Here is an 18,478-nt window from a genome sequence, read left to right as displayed (position 1 = left end):
TGACATTGATGCTAGCCCCTGTATCTGCCAATGCCATTTCTTCACCTAGATTGCCGATATTACTGATAAGTGCTTGTGTGATACTAATGTGAAGCATTCTTTCCTTATGTTAAGCATTACTCTTCTCGAGTTTTTACACTAATATGTGTGTTTTTTATGTTTCTTTTGTGCAGGTAGGGTTGTGAGGCTGAGTATGAAGGAAAGAAGCCAATGTAGATCATAATGCACCAATTTTGGAGGAAATCTTGCTAAGGTTCAAACGCGAAGACATAGGTCGGGTGCGAGATGCTAGAGTGTGTGCCAACCTCCTTGTATTTGAGTTAGCACAACCATTTGGAGGGGCACAAGGGCAGTCACACTCAAGCATTCCGACTTATGCACATAGAACAAGATCTCCACTAATTTGTCCGTCATTAAAGAAGCAAGTGATCCACGATATGAACGTGTGCCCGTTTGCGTTACCCCGATGAAAGCATGGATTCAGGAAGCTATTCAGGCCGGATACTGTAGCAGAACAAGGTAGAAAAAGTACATGTAGCGACCTGTTCACGGTACGGCCGAGAAAACAGGAATTCAGAGAATCCTTACGGGCGTGTGGAAATTATACATGGCTGTGTGGAAATTCCATATGGGTGTGTGAAAAAGCCACAGGCCCGTGTGGTGGTCCGATTCCAGACCTATTTAAAGCCGATTCAGCCCCGATTTCAGCATTCTTTTCTCTATCTTTTCCTCAACTTGAGAGAGGGCTTCGGCTAGGGTTTTGACGGGTATTGGCTAAGGTTTTGGAGAGGTTCTACGGCTATGACATCGTCATTTCTTAGGAAGAAGGTTGGTAGGGGAGCTTCCGTCGAGGCACATCCTATACCGGACGACGAGTAGAAGACTTTCCACAAGACCATCGACACGACCATCGAGGGGGTTTCTTTATGGATTCATTACTTTTACATTCTATTTCTTTGATTATAATTAGCTCCATGGAGAGCTAAACCACTAGTGGGTACTTGGGTATTTGTGCACCCTAAGATGTATTTGTTTCATTGAATCTCTTTATTATGCTTTCAATTAATTGATGTTTATTGTGAGTTCCAACCTTGAATGCTTGATTGTATGAACATTTTCCCTAGAGTGACACTTGGGTTGAGAGTTCTTGTTGGCAACCTTGTGAGTGAGTGACACACCACGAGCGTTAGACAAAGCTAGGTTGGAGAGGGTTGAGAGGGTGAGTTGAGAGGTACATGAGCGTCCCCTTTCCCCTCCAACGTGATAGATTCCACCTCCATTCTTCAGTTCTTTGCGGCCATAATAGAGTCAATGGTCTAAGGGATGATCCTCCACTGGGGCTTAGTTGCGCGTGCAACGGAGTGAAGCGTTGAGGTGATCTTAGTATCTAGGGCTTAATCGTGGGTAGGGACCTTCCACGTGGACCAAAGGGTTAGGTCTATAATTAGGAAGAGATTTATCACTTGTGATCCCTAGAGCTCTTTGCAACTATATTTGAGTGCGAGGTTGAGAGGTTATCTAATCTCTCCTCCGGGACATGTATAGAGTTAGGCATAGTTGACCTTAGATTTGGGACTATGTAGTGAAGGATTTCCATGACTCACTATTGCATTGATTAGAAAGCATAATAGAGGGTTCTTGCACTTGAAGCGATCGTCCTAGGCGGAGCATTATCCGAGTACCCTATCTTTATCGATTGCCTTACCTCCTCCTTTTCTCGTTCTCTCTTACTTGTTGCTTTTACTTTTGAAAATTGAATCATTGTCACACTTATCACTATTGATCTTTCACATAACTAAAAAGCGGATTAAGTGTTTTTATTCCCTACTCCCTATGGATTTGATACCCACTAATCCGGGATTATTACTTCAACAAATCCATGCACTTGCGGGACATACACAAGGGGATCTTTTCAATTACACAGAATGATGAAGCTCCCTGGGTCTTTCTTCTTGTTTGGCATGTTCTTTTGCAAGACCGCCGAGCAAGACACATCTAAGATCACTGAAGCACTCTTCTCCAACTTCCTCTTGTTGGTCAAGAAGTCCTTCAAGAATTTGGCATATTTAAGCATTTGGGCCAATGCCTCAACAAAGCGAATATTGATGGGGAGTTGCTTGAACAAACTCAGGAACTTCTTGTACTATTCATCCCCTTGGTCATTCTTCAATCAAGAGGGATAAGGGATCCTTGGCTTCAAAGAGGAGGTGCCATCTCCTTCTCTTTGCATGTTCCCTCTTCGACCTCTATAACCTCGGGTGCATGTTCATTTGACTTCTCACTCGGAAGCCTACCGTCGACCTCATGACCACTTCTCAAAGTGATCACCTTCACATGCTCTCTAGGGTTGGTCTCGGTATTGCTCAGCAAACTTCCATGTGGCCTTTCCGATAAGGACTTCGCAATATGCCCCACTTGATTTTCAAGATTATGTAAGGAGGTGGTATGGTTGCAAAGTGTAGCCTCAACTGATTCAAACCTTATATTTGATGATTACATAAACCTAGTTAAGGCCTTTACCAAATCAGTCATTCGGGTCTCCAAACCTGAAACTTTGTTTTCCACATTTGAGCCTTATTGTTGGAAACCCGGTGGCCCCATGGCCTTTTGTGGACCTTGGTTGCTCCACAAGAAATTGGGATGATTCTTCTAACCCATATTGTAGGTGTTGATGTATGGGTTCCCTTGAGTCCTCATGCTATTACCTACAAATCCGACGTTCTCAACCGAAGATGCATCACTAATAGTTATCAGGAAATCAGAGGGAGCATGTCCTCCACCAAACCCAGTGCAAGTAATCACGGCCGCTACTCTATTCGAAGTTAGAAGATCTAACTTCTTACTCAGTGATTCCACTTGAGCCGCCAACGAAGTCAATGCATCTATCTCATGGAGACCGGCCACCTTTTTCTTCTCCCTGGCATTTCATTGGTAGCTATTTAATCCCATTTCTTCAATTAATTTATGGGCCTCACCGTGGATCTTGCTACCTAAGGTACCTTCTGTTGCCGCATCTAAGAGTTGCCTTGTACTCGGAGTCAGGCCATTGTAAAAAGTATGGACAACCATCCACTCCGGGAATCCATGTTGCGGGTATTTTCTCAAGAGCTCCTTGAACCTTTCCCACGTCTCAAATAGAGACTCGAATTCCAATTGTACAAAAGAGGAGATCTCATTCCTAAGCTTTGCAAATTTTTCGGGAGGGAAATAATGGCCAAGAAAAGCTTCTACCATCTCCTCCCATGTGGTAATTGATGCTCTAGGCAATGAGTGTAGCCACTACTTCGCTCTCCCTTTCAAAGAAAATGGGAAGGCTCTCAACTTGATCGCATCATCCGTTACCCCATTTATCTTCAGCATATCACGCACCTCAAGAAAGTTCTCTATATAACTCTTTGGATCCTCATCGGCTAAACCATTGAACTGCGCGGATTGCTGCTTCAGCTCGAAGTTTTGAGTTGTAATTGGGGAATGCACAATGCTTGATTGTGACACTAATACTGAAGGTCTGGCATAATCAGATAATGTCCACTACTGGTCATTCTGTTCTACCATGTTTTCAGATTTTTCTACTTCTAAATCATCTAGATTGGACTGTTCTTGCACATGTTCTTTCCTTTTCTTCTAAGTGTACGTTCAAGCTCGGGATCTCCTTCAATCAGTATGGAGGGATTCCCTCAGGTCATAACCTTGAGCTGTACCAAAAGAAAGTAAACAAAAATCAGAACGATGATAGAATAAGAAAATATGAAATAGAATGAATAAATGAATAACTAAGGAAAAGAAAGTGCAAAGTATCTCTAAACACCTACTCCCCGGTAATGGCGCCAAAAACTTGACACGTCCGAATATGCGTGTACACCGCAAGTGTACGGGTGTCGAAGTAATAATCCCAGATGAGTAGGTATCGTATCTACAGAGAGTAGGGAATAAAGACACTTAAATTGTTTCTTAACTAATGTGGAAGATGAATAGTGATATGTGTGACAAGATTCAATTCTCAAGAGTAAAAACAATAAGAAAGAGAGCACAAGTAAAGGAGAAGGTAAGGCAATCAATAAAGATGGGGTACCCGGTTATTGTTCCACCTAGGACAATCATTTCAATTGCAAGAAACTTCTATTATGCTTCCTAATTAATCCAATAGTGAGTCATGGAAATCCTTAATTGCATAGTCCCAGATCTAAGGTCAACTATGCCTAACTCTATACATGTCCCGGAGGAGAAATCGAATAATCTCAACAACTCCACACTCGTATAGAATTGCAATGAGCTTTAGGGACTCCAAATGATAAATCCTATTCCTATGTATAGACCTAACCCTTTGGTCCAAGTGAAAGATCCCTAGCCACAATTAAGCCCTAGATGCTAAAATCACTTCAACGCTTCACTCCACTGGACTCGCAACTAAGCCCCCAGCGGAAGGTCATCCCCTAGCCCATTCACTCTACTATGACCGAAAAGAACTCTTAGAACGTGCAGGTAGGATAGATCATACCGGAGGGGAAAGGGGATGCTCCGCTACCTCTCGACTCACCCTCTCAACTCTCTCCAATCTAGCTTTGTCTAACTCTCATGGTGTGTCACTCACTCACAAGAGTTACGAAGAAGAACTCTCAACCCTAGTGTCACTCTAGCGGAGTATTCATACAATCAAGCATACAAGATTGGAACTCACGATAAACATCAATTAATTGAAAGCATAATAAAGAGATTCAATGAAACGAATACATCCTATGGTTCACAAATACCCAAGTACCTACGAGGGGTTTAGCTCTCCATGGAGCTAGATACAATCAATGAAATCGAATGTAAAAACATAGAATCCATATAAAACCCGCTCATTAGTCGTGGCGATGGTCTTGTGGAGAGTCCTCTACTCATCGCAAGGATCCCTTTATCTGGCCTAGGATCCACCTCGCCAGATCGGTGCCGACGAAAACTCTCCTGGTAACCCTCTTCAAAATGGCGCGCGATGTCAGAGCCGTAGAACCTCTCCAAAGCCCTAGCCAATACATCTCAAAACCCTAGCCGCAGCCCTCTCTCAAGTTGGGGAAAAGATGGAGAAAAGAATGCTGAAATCAAGGCTGGAATGGACTTTTAAAGGGCTGGAATCGGGAATCCACACGCCCGTGTGAGCGCCCCTGTGGATTTTTCACACGGACGTGTGGAATTTTCACACGCCTGTGTAGATTCTCTATTTTCCTGTTTTCTCAGTCGGCTATTAATAGTGCTAGTATAGTATTCTTGCTACATGTTTTCTACAGTACCCTACTACAAAATTGGCCCGAAATCCTTCCAAATCCATGCTTTCATCGAGGTAGCGCAAATGGGCACACATTTATGTCGTGGATCTCTTTGCTTCTTCAATGACGGACATGTTGGTGGAGATCTTGTTCTATATGCACAAGTCGGAATGCTTGAATGTGACGGCCCTTGTGCCCCTCCAAATGGTCATACTAACTTAAATATGAGGAGGTTGCCACACATTCCCGCATCTCGAACCCGACCTGTGTCTTCGCGTTTGAACCTTAGCAAGATTTCCTCCAAATTGGTACATTTACGACCCACATTAGCTTCTTTCTTTCATATTCTCCTCACAACCCTATCTTCATGAAAGTAACATATCTACACACATATTAGTGTTAAAACCCGAGAAAAGTAATGCTCAACACAAGGAAAGAACACTTCGTATTCTTATCACACAAGCACTTATCAGTTCACAAATCCAAGTACCCACTAGGGGTTTAGTTCTCCATAGAGCTAGTTACAATCAATAATGAAATTGAATGTAAAAACAAGTAATCCATAGAGAAACCCCCACGGTATTCGTTACGATGGTCTTGTGGAATAGCCTTGTCTTCTCCAAAGGTCACCTTGTACGGCCTAAGCACACCTCGCCGGATCGATGCCAATGAAAACTCCCCCAATAATCTTCTTATTAGCCATTGAACCTCTCTAAAAGCCTTGGCAAAACCCCTCAAAACCCTAGCCGCAAGCCTCTCAAAAGTTGGAGAAAAAAGGGAAAAGAAGATGTTGAAATCGGGGCTGAATCACGGGTTTTAAATGGCTCGAATCGGGCATCCACACATGCCTATGGAATTTTCACACGGGCATGGGGAATTTCCACACGAGCGTGTGGATTCTCTGAAACTCTGATTTTCAGCTGGCTGTGAACAGTAACTACTACAGTGATTGCTACATTAACCTGCAACATTACCTGCCAAAAATACTCCCAATACTACACTTTTCATCGGGGTAACATAAATGGGCACATGTTTATACTGTAAATCACGTTGCTTATATAATCAAAGGCCTCATTGGTGAAGATCTTGCTATCAATGTACAAGTCGGGATACACAAATGTGACTGCCTTCGTGCCCTTCCAACTCATTGTAATGACTGGAATACATGGAGGTTGGCACACATTCATGTATCTTAGAGCCCCACTTGTGTCTTCACGTTTGTTCCTTCCAAGATTCCACCAAATAGTGCATTCACGATCTACTTTTGGGTTCTTTTCTTAATACTTAGCTTCACAACCCTACATGCGCAAAAGAACACTAATACACATGTAATAGCGCTTAAACCTGATAAAAGTAATGCTCATCGTAAGGAAAGAATACTTCGCATTCTTAACACACAAGCACTTATCAGCGTTGCTTCTTTAACAAAATCATATTTGATGACAATCTTGCTAGTTTTGCATAAGTCAGAACACATGAGTGTGACTGCCTTTGTGCCCTCTACTTTCCATGTTCAAATGAGCACAACGGAGGTTGGTACACACTCCATTTTGGTGCCCTCAACTTGTGTCTTCACGTTTGTTCGCTCCAAGATTTCATCAACAACATGCATTCACAATCTATTTTGGCTTCTTTCTTCTATACTTGTCTCCATAACTTTACATGCATGGAAGTAACACAAATACCATGTATGAGCAATAGAATCTGAGAAAAGTAATGCTCATTGTAAGAAAAGAATACTTCTTATTATTAATATACAAGCACTTATCACTTTGACACTTGGAAAAATCTACATTCTTTGCTTGTTTTATCCTCGATTTCACTCCTAATTACTTTGAACACTAAATTCCGGCGCCATGAACAAATATATACAGTGTGGTACCCAGTCCTGATTTTTGACCTCATGCCTATTTAGATTTTTGTGCATGCATTAGGGCAAAATGGTCATTTTGCACTACTGGCATCTTTGCATGATTGCACAGTAAAATGTGTGTGAAAAAGGCCAAAAACCAGGGGCAAAATAGTCTTTTTGACTCTTTTTCATTTTATTTTCTCTTGTAAGTGATTGCTTCCCCGCAAGTGTACGGGATCACCAAGTAATACCTCGTGTGAGAATACGAGGATCGTATTCCACGGGGCTAAGGATCTCCTATTACTCCTTCTCGAGCTATTATCTAGCCTAAGATCTCAAGTGATGGAATTTACTCTACTAGATATAATTAAACCTAAAACAAGATTATGAACAAATTAGAGAGAACAAGCAAAATATGCAAGAAAGAAATTCAATGTAATGAAAAGCCCTATGGATGTGGATCCCCTTGAGGGGTTATCATGAGACATGGATGATGATTAAAAGAGGCAAGGGTAAAATGGACCATGAGATTCCAAGATTAGAACAACACCAATTACTCAGCGATTTAACCATAGTCCCATACGAACATAGATAGGAATTTCTTCCAAATCCACATTCCTACGATTGCATTAAGAACGAGGAAATCTCACTTAGGAGTAAACCTACTCTTCTTCGGATTAAACCTACATGGAGGGCTACCAAACACCCGATTTCTCGGCGTGATGATACAAGTATCCCCTTCTAATCCATTCATGATCTAATACATGTGAGCAAGTCACATCTACATGCATCACTCATAAGAGCTACGGATTTCTCCTTAGTGTAGCACTTAGCATGAAAACAATGGATTAAATCTCAAAATTACCCAAGCATGGAATTAACAAGTAATCATCCAAAATACATGATAAACACCCCCAAAGGTTCACCAACACCCGGTGGCCTTGGGGGTCTAGTGTGTCATCATCCCATAACAAGCAATAAAAACAAGCAAACATGAAACAAAAGCATAAATGACACTACCTATATGAAATGGTGGAGGAGGAGGTGAAGAATGTGCCGAATGATGCTTCCCCCGCCAAAGGAGTGCCAAATGATGCTTCCTCTAGCTGCAGGTCTCCTTCCTTCAAATCATGGTAGATCTCCTCTTGAATGATGTTACCTTCTTGCCTTAAGGACTTCGATGATATTCTAGCTTCCTTGCCCTTCTTCTCCTTCCCAATGTCGCCACAAACCTCTCAAGTCGTCTCTCAAATATGCCCAGCAAAAGTCTTCTTTTCTGCCCTAAAAGTCTGTATATATACACCCCCCAAGTCATACGGGTCGTATGGTGGTCATATAGCACTCAAAAACCCTAGATTCGCGTTTTATATGGGGTACATACGGCCTCCATACGGCCCCGTATACTGGGTAGTATGGAAATCTGGGCAGACACTCCAAATCATTCCACTGCTATAGTACATATGGCCCCCATACTGGGTAGTATGGGGGGTGGTATGAAGTTCCTGTTTTCTTATCTTTTCGCCCAAATGATATCTTCTTGTCCTCCATGGCTTCCTTATGCGCTACAAAGCAAATAGTAGATGATTAAGCGCAAAACAGGCATCAAACCTCACAAAATACATGCAAAGTGAATATGATATATATATGAAAACATCTACATTTAGACACTTATCAAATATCCCCACACTTAAGGGTTGCTTGTCCCCAAGCAAACAACTCATGAAAAACAAAGAGACTGAAAAGTGGCTGAATGCATTACCTCTGGTATCAAGCAAATATAAGACTTTGAAAGCAATGGACAATGATACATAGATGTTGAGTTATTGTCAATAAGCATAATAAAAATATCCTGTCTCACCCCTATTATGTTTGTGCCGTGTAAGTGAATCTTATATCTCATTTTCCCTGATCTGGTCTAGCCTAAGGACTTCAATCAGTACAGTTCTAGATGCTAATCACTCCACTTACAAAGAATACTAAGTCTTAAACTAATAAGTGCTACTTCAATGGCCAAGTAAGATCCTTCTAATTCTATAGCTCGAAAATAAATCCATTTTCATCTCAAAACCTTTGGTAGGTACTCAAAAAGATCACTAGGGTTTTTATTTTAATTTCATCATTCATTTCTTTTTTTCCCGAGTCTGACTAACGTAGACTGCACCAACATCATTTTGAAATCTTTCTAGAGAGTACACATGCTGGTTAGGCACAAGAGCCACCCAACTACTCGATTACAGTCTAAATAAATGCATTCATGCTTCAGTAGCAGAGGAATACTAACATAGACTCATTTTTTTCTCTCTTTTTTTTTTCTTTTTTTTCATTCATTTCATTTTTTTTTCACATTCACCCTAGATCACATCTTCAAAGTACTCTACATGACACAAAACTAGGATTAGCTCAACAAGACTAAGAAGTTCTTAAGAGTCCATTGAAGGATAGAACTTAGTGTTCTAAGGCCAAGTACTCAAAGTAGTGTGTTACGCATACAAAAGAGTTAAAGTAGTCACGTTGGCTATTCCCAGGGCATCGATAAAAAATTCAGTGCACATGACAATACTAGGTGTAAAACAGGATTCAATAAAGCATAAAAACAAGTAACTCACAGCAATCATTAATCCAAGCTAAAAGAATCTTACAAGAATGAACAAGGCCATCATAGGTAACACTAGCATGTAACAAATGGTACTAATACATGAAATACACCCATCCCCATACTTAGTGTTGTGCATTGCCCTCAATGTACACTAATCATGAAAAATATGGCAAATCGGAAATGAAAATAAAAGAGGAGGGTGAAAATGAACTTCCCCGGTTACCCTTGTGCTTGTGGAGAGGTGTGGCCCAACAAAAGGTATGGCGAGATATACATGTCGGGTCCGGCTTCCACCAAATGGAAGGAGGGCACACCGGGCTCCCTTAATGCTCTGCAAAGCATAAAGGGGACATAATCATTCCACAAAAACTTACAAAGGAGAGATGGGGAGTAATCATGCAAAAACTAAAACAAAATACACCGAGAACACAAAAACTAGAAAATAAAGTCTAAACAATTAAATAAAGTTTCCATGCTCATCCTTGTCCTTAGAAATAGGTCTCTCATCACAACATGACATCTTGTTCCATGTGGTCACCCGTGTGGCCCGTGTCGTGCAGATATCACTCCATGGTTGATTGTCAATTTCTTCATCCACAACATTCCTAAGAAACATGAAAAACCCAATCAAGCATAGAGGAATCCAATATAATTCAAAATGTAGTGCATGGGATGAATAAACAATGAAAAATATGATGTATTGTGTACATACGGCCGTATTGCCGCCGTATGGGTACTGTTCATTTCGAAAGAACCTTCCCAAAAACATGAAAATCAAAAACCTTTTTACATAAATTCAAGGGAGACTTCATCCATAACAATCACACCATCCAAACCAAGCAAAATTCTAAGCAAATTCCACACAAAAGCTCCAAGAATGCCCAAGAAATGAAAAAGATAAAACTAGGGTATTGAAAAAGCATACCAATGAAATCTTGAGAAAACAAGCTTTAAACTCGGGGAAAACCACTAGATCAAAGTCTCCAATGGATTGGGAGAAGTTTTAGGAGAAAAATGAGAATATTTGGCCAAGAAATGAGGGAGAAAGAAGAGAGAAATTTGGTGGAAAGATGAGAGAAAAGAGAGAGAGAGAGAGAGAGAGAGAGGGGGGCTATATGGGGGCCAAGAGGCCCTCTCGGCAAAACATCCGAGCCAACTCGGGGCCAGGCGTCCATATGGGGCCGTCTGGGGGGCCGTCTGAGATGGCATAGAGCCCAGGTTTGGCTTTGTGTTCATCTCAGACGGCCTCCATACGGCCCAGTAAGGCCGTATACCCTTTAAGACCATCCAAAACTTCGAAAACCTGCCTCAAATGATGTAAAAATTGATAAAGCAAGTTCAAAGACTTCTCCAAAAATGAATGAAATGAATAAAACGACAATCTAGCACTTGAAATGCTGCCTAAACATAAGTTTCTCAAGAAGTTGCACAAATACACCACAATTAAAACGATGACAGCAATGTGCCAAGTGTGTGAGCATGAACTTATTCAAAAACAAACAAGTCTAAGAAATACGAAAATTGAAATGAACTAAAATCTAAAATATGAAAAATGCAAGAAAACACCCCGAATGCTTGGGTTGCCTCCCAAGAAGCGCTTGTTTAACGTCTCGAGCTTGATGTATCTTTTTCCTTACCTCATGGGGGCTCAAAGAGTTTGAAACCACCCCTGGTTTCCCTTGTAATGTTGTTTCTTCCCGGAAAATTCAGTGACAACATTGAAAAGACCTCGAATTGTTTATGAGTAAAGAGGGGTGAAAAATTTACCTTTCCTCCACGAGATGAGGAGTGATGAAGCTTGGTACCTTTCTTTTTTCCCCCATGAATCTCCCTCCACACTTTCTTTATAAATGATTCTTTTTTCTCTTTTTCCTTAGCATTGGTACAGGTTACCTTCTCTTTTGGTTGCTTCAAGTTGCTAATTTGAGGATGGTAGTGAGGTTCTTCTTGTTCTTCACTCTCCAACTCTCCCAAATACTCATCCAAAGGGTTTATCGAGAGTACCTCCTGCACACAATCAGAAATTAACCTATCAGTTTCATCAATGAAGTAGAGTGTGTCATCATGATCTAAGAAATGCTTCATAGCAGCCGGCAAAGTGTACACCACTTTCTCTTCTCTGACTCTTAATGTTAACTTCCCTCCTTTCAAAACAATTAGGCCACCCGAGGTGCTGAGGAATGGTCGGCCAAGAATCAGTGGTATCTCCACATCCTCATCTATGTCTATGATGACAAAATCCACAAGAAAAACAAATTTGTCCACTCAGACAATCACATCTTCAACAATCCCACTAGGTTTCCTTGTTGATCGATCTGCCAATTGTAAGGTCATCCTCGTGGGCCACAACTCATCCAAGCCAAGTTTTAAATACATGGTGTAGGGCATGACGTTTATGCTAGCCCCTGAGTCCGATAGAGCATTTTCTTGTACTCCACCTTCAAGCATACACGGGATAATGAAGCTTCCCGGATCTTTCAACTTTTGTGGGAGTTTCTTTTCTAAAATAGTCGAACAATTCCCCATAAGTGCAACCGTGCCTTCTTCCTCCAACTTTCTCTTGTTTGTGAGGAGCACTTTTAAAAACTTGGCATATTTCGGCATTTGAGTCAATGCTTCAACTATAGGGATGTTCAAGTGGAGTCGTTTGAAGATGTTGATGAATTTTCTGAAGTAAACATCCTCCTTGTCATGCTTCAATCTGGTTGGATAAGGGATTGGAGGCTTGTACTCAAATGATTGTAATGGTCCTTGTTGTTGGGGCTTGTTATTTCTACCCTGATTTTTGCCTTCATTACTTTCTTCATCTAGCTTGGGGTCTTCCCCGAAGGCTACCACACTTTTCTTGACACTTGGGCCAACTTCGACCCTTGCTCCACTTGCCTCCCACTTCTAAGAACAATGGCCTTCAAGTGCTCCCTTGGACTGTCTTCTGTGTTACTTGGAAGACACCCTAGAGGACGTTCAGAATTTGGCTTCTCGAGTTCCCCTATTCGATGCTTAAGTGACTTTTCTGAAGCTTGGAGATTTGTCAAGACAGAACCTATCTCACTAAATTGTTCGGCGTGCTGAGTGAGCTGAGCATTCACCTTGCCAAATTGTGCATCTATGCTACTAGTTAGGCTATTGAACCTGTCATTAGTACTGAGCATGAACTTGGGAAGGACATCTTCAGTAGTAAATTTCTTCTCAAAGACTAGTTGTTGAAATTGAGATCCTTGAGGTGGTGCACTTCTTTGTTGTTGGCCTTGGTTCCATGAAACATTTGGGTGGTTCTTCCACCCTGGATTGTAAGTTGAACTATACGGGTTCCCTTGATTTCGTTGCCCCCCAATATAATCGACATTCTCAATGGAAGCAACAAAGTAGCTAGCAATAGGACATTGTGATGCACCGTGCCCACCACCGTAAATACTACAACTCAACACTGATTCTAGCCTCGAACTACTGCCCATAAGAAGATCAAGCTTTCGAGTTAACACATCAACCTTTGCGGCCAAAGCATTATTGCTACTCACTTCATAAAGCCCAGCAGTCTTTTGTGAACATCCTATTGAGGCCCAATTTGATTCATTGCTCGCCATAAACTCAAGTAATTACTCGGCCTCATCGTGATACTTGTTCCTAAGGGAACCACCTACTGTGGCATCAATAAGTTGGCGAGTAGCATAATTCAGCCCGTTGTAAATGATTTGTACTTGCATCCATGAGGCAAAACCATGATGGGGGCACATTCTAAGGAGATCCTGGAATCTCTCATAGGCTTCAAACAATGTTTCGGACTCCCCTTGTTTAAAGGCTGAAATTTCTTGCCTCAACTTCGCCGCTTTGCTTGGCGGAAAATACCTCCCAAGGAATTTCTCAACGATATCCTTCCATGTTTTAATAGACCCCGGAGACAATGATGTAAGCCAACGATAAGCTCCATCTCTCAAACTGAATGGAAATAGTCTCAAACGGATAGCATCGTCCGACACCCCATTAATCTTGAATGTAGAGCAAATTTGAAGGAACCGGGAAAGGTGGTCATGTGCATCTTCATTTGCAAGACCACTGAATTGAACCGAGTTCTGGACCATGCCAATTGTACTTGCTTTAATTTCAAAGTTGTTGGATGCCACGGATGGTGCTTGAACACTAAACTCATCACCCGTGAATTGGGGTCTTTCATATTCGGATAGAGTGCGTCGCTCTTCGGTCATGATTGAAGACTCTCTATCCTTAATTTCAATGTTCTGTGTACCTGACCCTTCACCAACTTCTCTAAATCTCTGATGTAAAGTTATTTCAATCTCAGTATTCATCGTAATCAAGGTCGATGGATTTGAACATGTCATGCACAGTACCTTACAAAACCAAGAAAGATGATAGAAAGTTAAGATCAAAGGAAAATAAAAATAACAATAACAAATGAGTAAAGAATTGAATGGCTAGAGTAATAATCTAGAAGTTTCCTAGAATTCCTTAAAGTTCACGGGCAACGGCGCCAAAAACTTGATTGCTTCCCAGCAAGTGTACGGGATAGCCAAGTAATACCTCATGTGAGAACACGAGGATCGTATTACACGGGGCTAAGGATCTCCTATTACTCCTTCTCGAGCTATTATCTAGCCTAAGATCTCAAGTGATGGAATTTACTCTACTAGATGTAATTAAACCTAAAACAAGATTATGAACAAATTAGAGAGAACAAGCAATAAGCAAGCAAGAAATTCAAAGTAATGCAAAGGCCTATGGATGTGGATCCCCTTGAGGGGTTATCATGAGACATGGATGATGATTAAAAGATACAAGGGTAAAATGGACCATGAGATTCCAAGATTAGAACAACCCCAATTTCTCGGCGATTGAACCCTAATCCCATATGAACATAGATAGGAATTTCTTCCAAATCAACATTCCTACAATTGCATTAAGAACGAGGAAATCTCACTTAGGAGTAAACCTACTCCTCTTCGGATTAAACCTACATGGAGGGCTACCAAACACACCATTTCTCGGCGTGATGATACAAGTATCCCCTTCTAATCCATTCGTGATCTAATACATGTGAACAAGTCACATCTACATGGATCACTCATAAAATAGCTACGGATTTCTCTTTAGTGTAGCACTTAGCATGAAAACAATGGATTAAATCTGAAAATTACCCAAGCATGGAATTAACAAGTAATCATCCAAAATACATGATAAACCTCCCCCCCCCAAGGTTCACCAACACCCGGTGGCCTTGGGTGTGTCTAGTGTGTCATCATCCCACAACAAGCAATACAAACAAGCAAAACATGAAACAAAAGCATAAATGACGCTTCCTAGATGAAATGGTGGATGAGGAGGTAAACAATGTGCTGAATGATGCTTCCGCCTCCAAAGGAGTGCCAAATGACGCTTCCTCTAGCCGCGGGTCTCCTTTCTTCAAATCGTGGTAGATCTCCCCTTGAATGATGTTGCCTTCTTGCCTTAAGAGTCTTAGACCTTGGCCTTGGATGATCTTCTAGCTTCCTTGCCCTTCTTCTACTTCCCAAGGTCGCCCCAAGCTTCTCAAGTCGTCTCTCAAAATATGCCCAGCAAAAGTCCTCTTTTCTGCCCTAAAAGTCAGTATATATACCCCCCTCCCCGAGTCATACGAGTCATATGGGGGTTGTATAGTACTCAAAAACCCTAGATTCGCTTTTCATACTGGGTGCATACGGACTCCATACGGCCACGTATACTGGGTAGTATGGAAATCTGGGCAGACACTCCAAATCATTCCGCTGCTACAGCGCATACGGCCCACATACTGGCTAGTATGGGGGTGGTACGAAGTTCCTGTTTTCTTCTCTTTTCGCTCAAATGATATCTTCTTGTCTTCCATGGCTTCCTTATGCCCTACAAAGCAAATAGTAGATGATTAAGAGTAAAACGGGCATCAAACTTCACAAAATACATGCAAAGTGAATACGATATATACATGAAAGCATCTTAATTTAGACACTTATCAATAAGGGTATTTTGGTAATTTCTCCTTTTCTCTAGAAAAAATTGAAAATTTAAAGGATAAGAAGCAATGTGGCTGCTCTCCCTTTCTTTCATTTTCACTTTTCCTTCTTCTTCCTCTTGTTTTCCTTCTTCCGCCTAACACTTATTTTTGAAAAAAAATAATTCATCGGTAAGCTTTCTCTTCGAATCAAAGCCTCAAACTTTTTCCTCCCAAGCCCTTGAGTTTGGTAAGGTTTCGATCCAAGGTTTTTTCTTCATATTTTCATCGTATTTCATAGTTTTTGAAATTTTTAAAATCCTAGAAAAAAACCTTCGTTGGTGTTGTTTTTAGGCTCAAATCGAAGCCAATGTTGTTGATATTCATTTGTGTGTATGTTTGTCAAGAAATTTTGTTTTTTGGTGTTGTAAATCAACGAGAAACCATTGAAACAAGGGCGGTTTAACTGTAGCAAATTCGTGGTTACTGTAGCAATTCCGGAATAAGTGTTGCACCAAAAACTGTTGGCCTTTTATTGTATTTTTTTTTATCCAAATCTAAGCCCTTCTTCCTTGAAATTTATTGGAACTTGTTTTACTTTGATTTGAGATCGTTTGGGTCCAAAATGACATTGTTTTGCCCTAAAACCGTAGAGTTACATGTTCGACATATAACTTTGCATTCGCATGCATTTTAGTTTCCATTCTTGTGTTCATTGTTTCTTGGATTCCTTGTTCCACTCTAGAAGGCGAAGCTTCCTCCCAGGGGAAGGAAATTGGTGACCTGTGATCGCGTTTCAAGGCGAGACGATTGGTTCAGTGAGTGGTTTACTTGTTAATTGAGTAGATTGTTCTTTCAGCTTCTCACTCGGAAGCCTCATTTCAACCTCATGACCGCTTCTCAAAGCGATTGCCTTCACATGGTCTCTCGGGTTGGTTTCCGTGTTGCTTGGTAAACTCCCATATGGCCTTTCGGGAAGAGATTTCGCAATTTGCCCCACATAATTTTCAAGATTGTGCAAGGAGGCGCTGTGATTGCGAAGTGTAGCCTCGACTGATTCAAACCTCGTATTTGCCGATTGAACAAATCTAGCCAAGTGCTTCTCCAAATCTGTCATTCGGGTTTCCAAGCCTGAAATTTTGTTTTCCACTTGAGGGGCTTGTTGTTGTTGTTGGAACCCCGATGGCCCCATGGTCTTCTATGGTCCTTGATTACTCCATGAAAAGTTGGGATGATTCTTCCAACCTGAATTATAGGTTGTGCTATATGGATTCCCTTGAGGTCTCATTCCATTACCTACAAAGTCAACATTCTCAACTGAAGAAACATCAACAATGACGATTGGGCAATCGGAGGAAGCATGTCCTTCACCACAACCGGTGCAATTGGTCACGGCCACAACTCTATTCGAAGATATAAGATCTAGCTTCTTACTCAAACTCTCCACTTGGGCCGCCAATGAAGTTACTGCATCAATTTCATGGAGACCGGCCACCTTTTTCTTCTCCCTAGCGTTCCACTGGTAGCTATTTAACACCATTTCCTCAATCAATTGATGAGCCCCGTCGGGGGTTTTGCTACCTAAGGTACCTCCTGCCATCGCATCCAAGAGTTGCCTTGTACTCGGGTTCAAACCATTGTAGAAGGTTTGAACAATCATCCACTCCGAGAATCCGTGTTGCGGAAACTTTGGTGAACCTAAGGCCAAGCACTTCCAATATTTCCTTGATCTTTGCACAGAATGTTTAATTTTTGCTTGAGGACAAGCAAAAGCTTAAGTGTAGGGGAGTTTGATAAGTGCTTGTGTGATATGAATGTGATCGCTTCCCCGCAAGTGTACGGGATCGCCAAGTAATACCTCGTGCAAAGACACGAGGATCGTATTCCACGGGGCTAAGGATCTCCTATTACTCCATCTCGAGCTATTATCTAGCCTAAGATCATAAGTGATGGGTTTACTCTACTAAAAACAAATAAAACTAAACACAAGATTTGCTAGCAAATTAGAGAGAACAAGCAATAAGCAAGAAAGAGAATCAATGAAGTGCAAAGGCCTATGGATGTGGATCCCCTTGAGGGGTTATCATGCAACATGGATGATGATTTAAAGATGCAAGGGTAAAATTGGACCATGAGATTCCAAGATTAGAACAACCCCAATTTCTCGTGATTGAAACCTAATCCCATACTGAACATAGATAGGAATTTCTTCCAAATCTACATTCCTACGATTGCATTAAGTACAAAGGGAAATCTCGCTTAGGAATAAACCTACTCTTCTTCGGATTAAACCTACATGGAGGGCTACCAAACACCCAATTTCTCGCCGTGATGATACAAGTATCCCCCTTCTAATCCATTTATGACCTAATACATGCGAGCAAGTCACATCTACATGCATCATTCATAAAAGAGCTACAGTTTCTCCTTGGTGTAACACTTAGCATGAAAAACAATGGATTAGATCTCAAAAAATACCCAAGCATAGAGTTAACAAGCAATCATCCAAAATACATGATAAAACCCCCCAAGGTTCACCAACACCCGGTGGCCTTGGGGTCATAACAAAGCATACAATCAAGCAAAACATGAAACAAAGACATAGTATGACACTCCCTAGATGAAATGGTGAAGGATGGGGCGAGAATATGCCGAATGATGCTTCCCCCGCTAAAGGAATGCCAAATGGCGCTTCCTCTGTAGCGGTTCTCCTTCCTTCAAGTCGTGATCGATCTCCCCTTTGAATGATGTTGCCTTCTTGCCTTGAAAGCCTTGGACCTTGGGCTTGAATGATCTTCTAGCTTTTTTGCCCTTCTTCTCCTCCC

The 18,478-nt window shown here is 41.4% G+C and overlaps 2 non-coding genes across 2 annotated transcripts; both read left to right on the top strand.

The window, feature by feature from the left end:
- Positions 1-3,079: 3,079 nt before the first annotated feature.
- Positions 3,080-3,186, top strand: LOC120259743. Its single transcript, XR_005536296.1, has one exon. It is a non-coding gene; the product is annotated as a small nucleolar RNA R71 (small nucleolar RNA).
- Positions 3,187-13,408: 10,222 nt separating this feature from the next.
- LOC120259689 lies at positions 13,409-13,515 on the top strand. Its single transcript, XR_005536246.1, has one exon. It is a non-coding gene; the product is annotated as a small nucleolar RNA R71 (small nucleolar RNA).
- The last annotated feature ends 4,963 nt before the right edge of the window (positions 13,516-18,478 follow it).

The sequence above is a fragment of the Dioscorea cayenensis genome, chromosome 4 (assembly GCF_009730915.1).
Source record: "Dioscorea cayenensis subsp. rotundata cultivar TDr96_F1 chromosome 4, TDr96_F1_v2_PseudoChromosome.rev07_lg8_w22 25.fasta, whole genome shotgun sequence".
Taxonomy (NCBI): Eukaryota; Viridiplantae; Streptophyta; class Magnoliopsida; order Dioscoreales; family Dioscoreaceae; genus Dioscorea; species Dioscorea cayenensis.
This window is presented reverse-complemented; position numbering and strand designations above follow the sequence as displayed.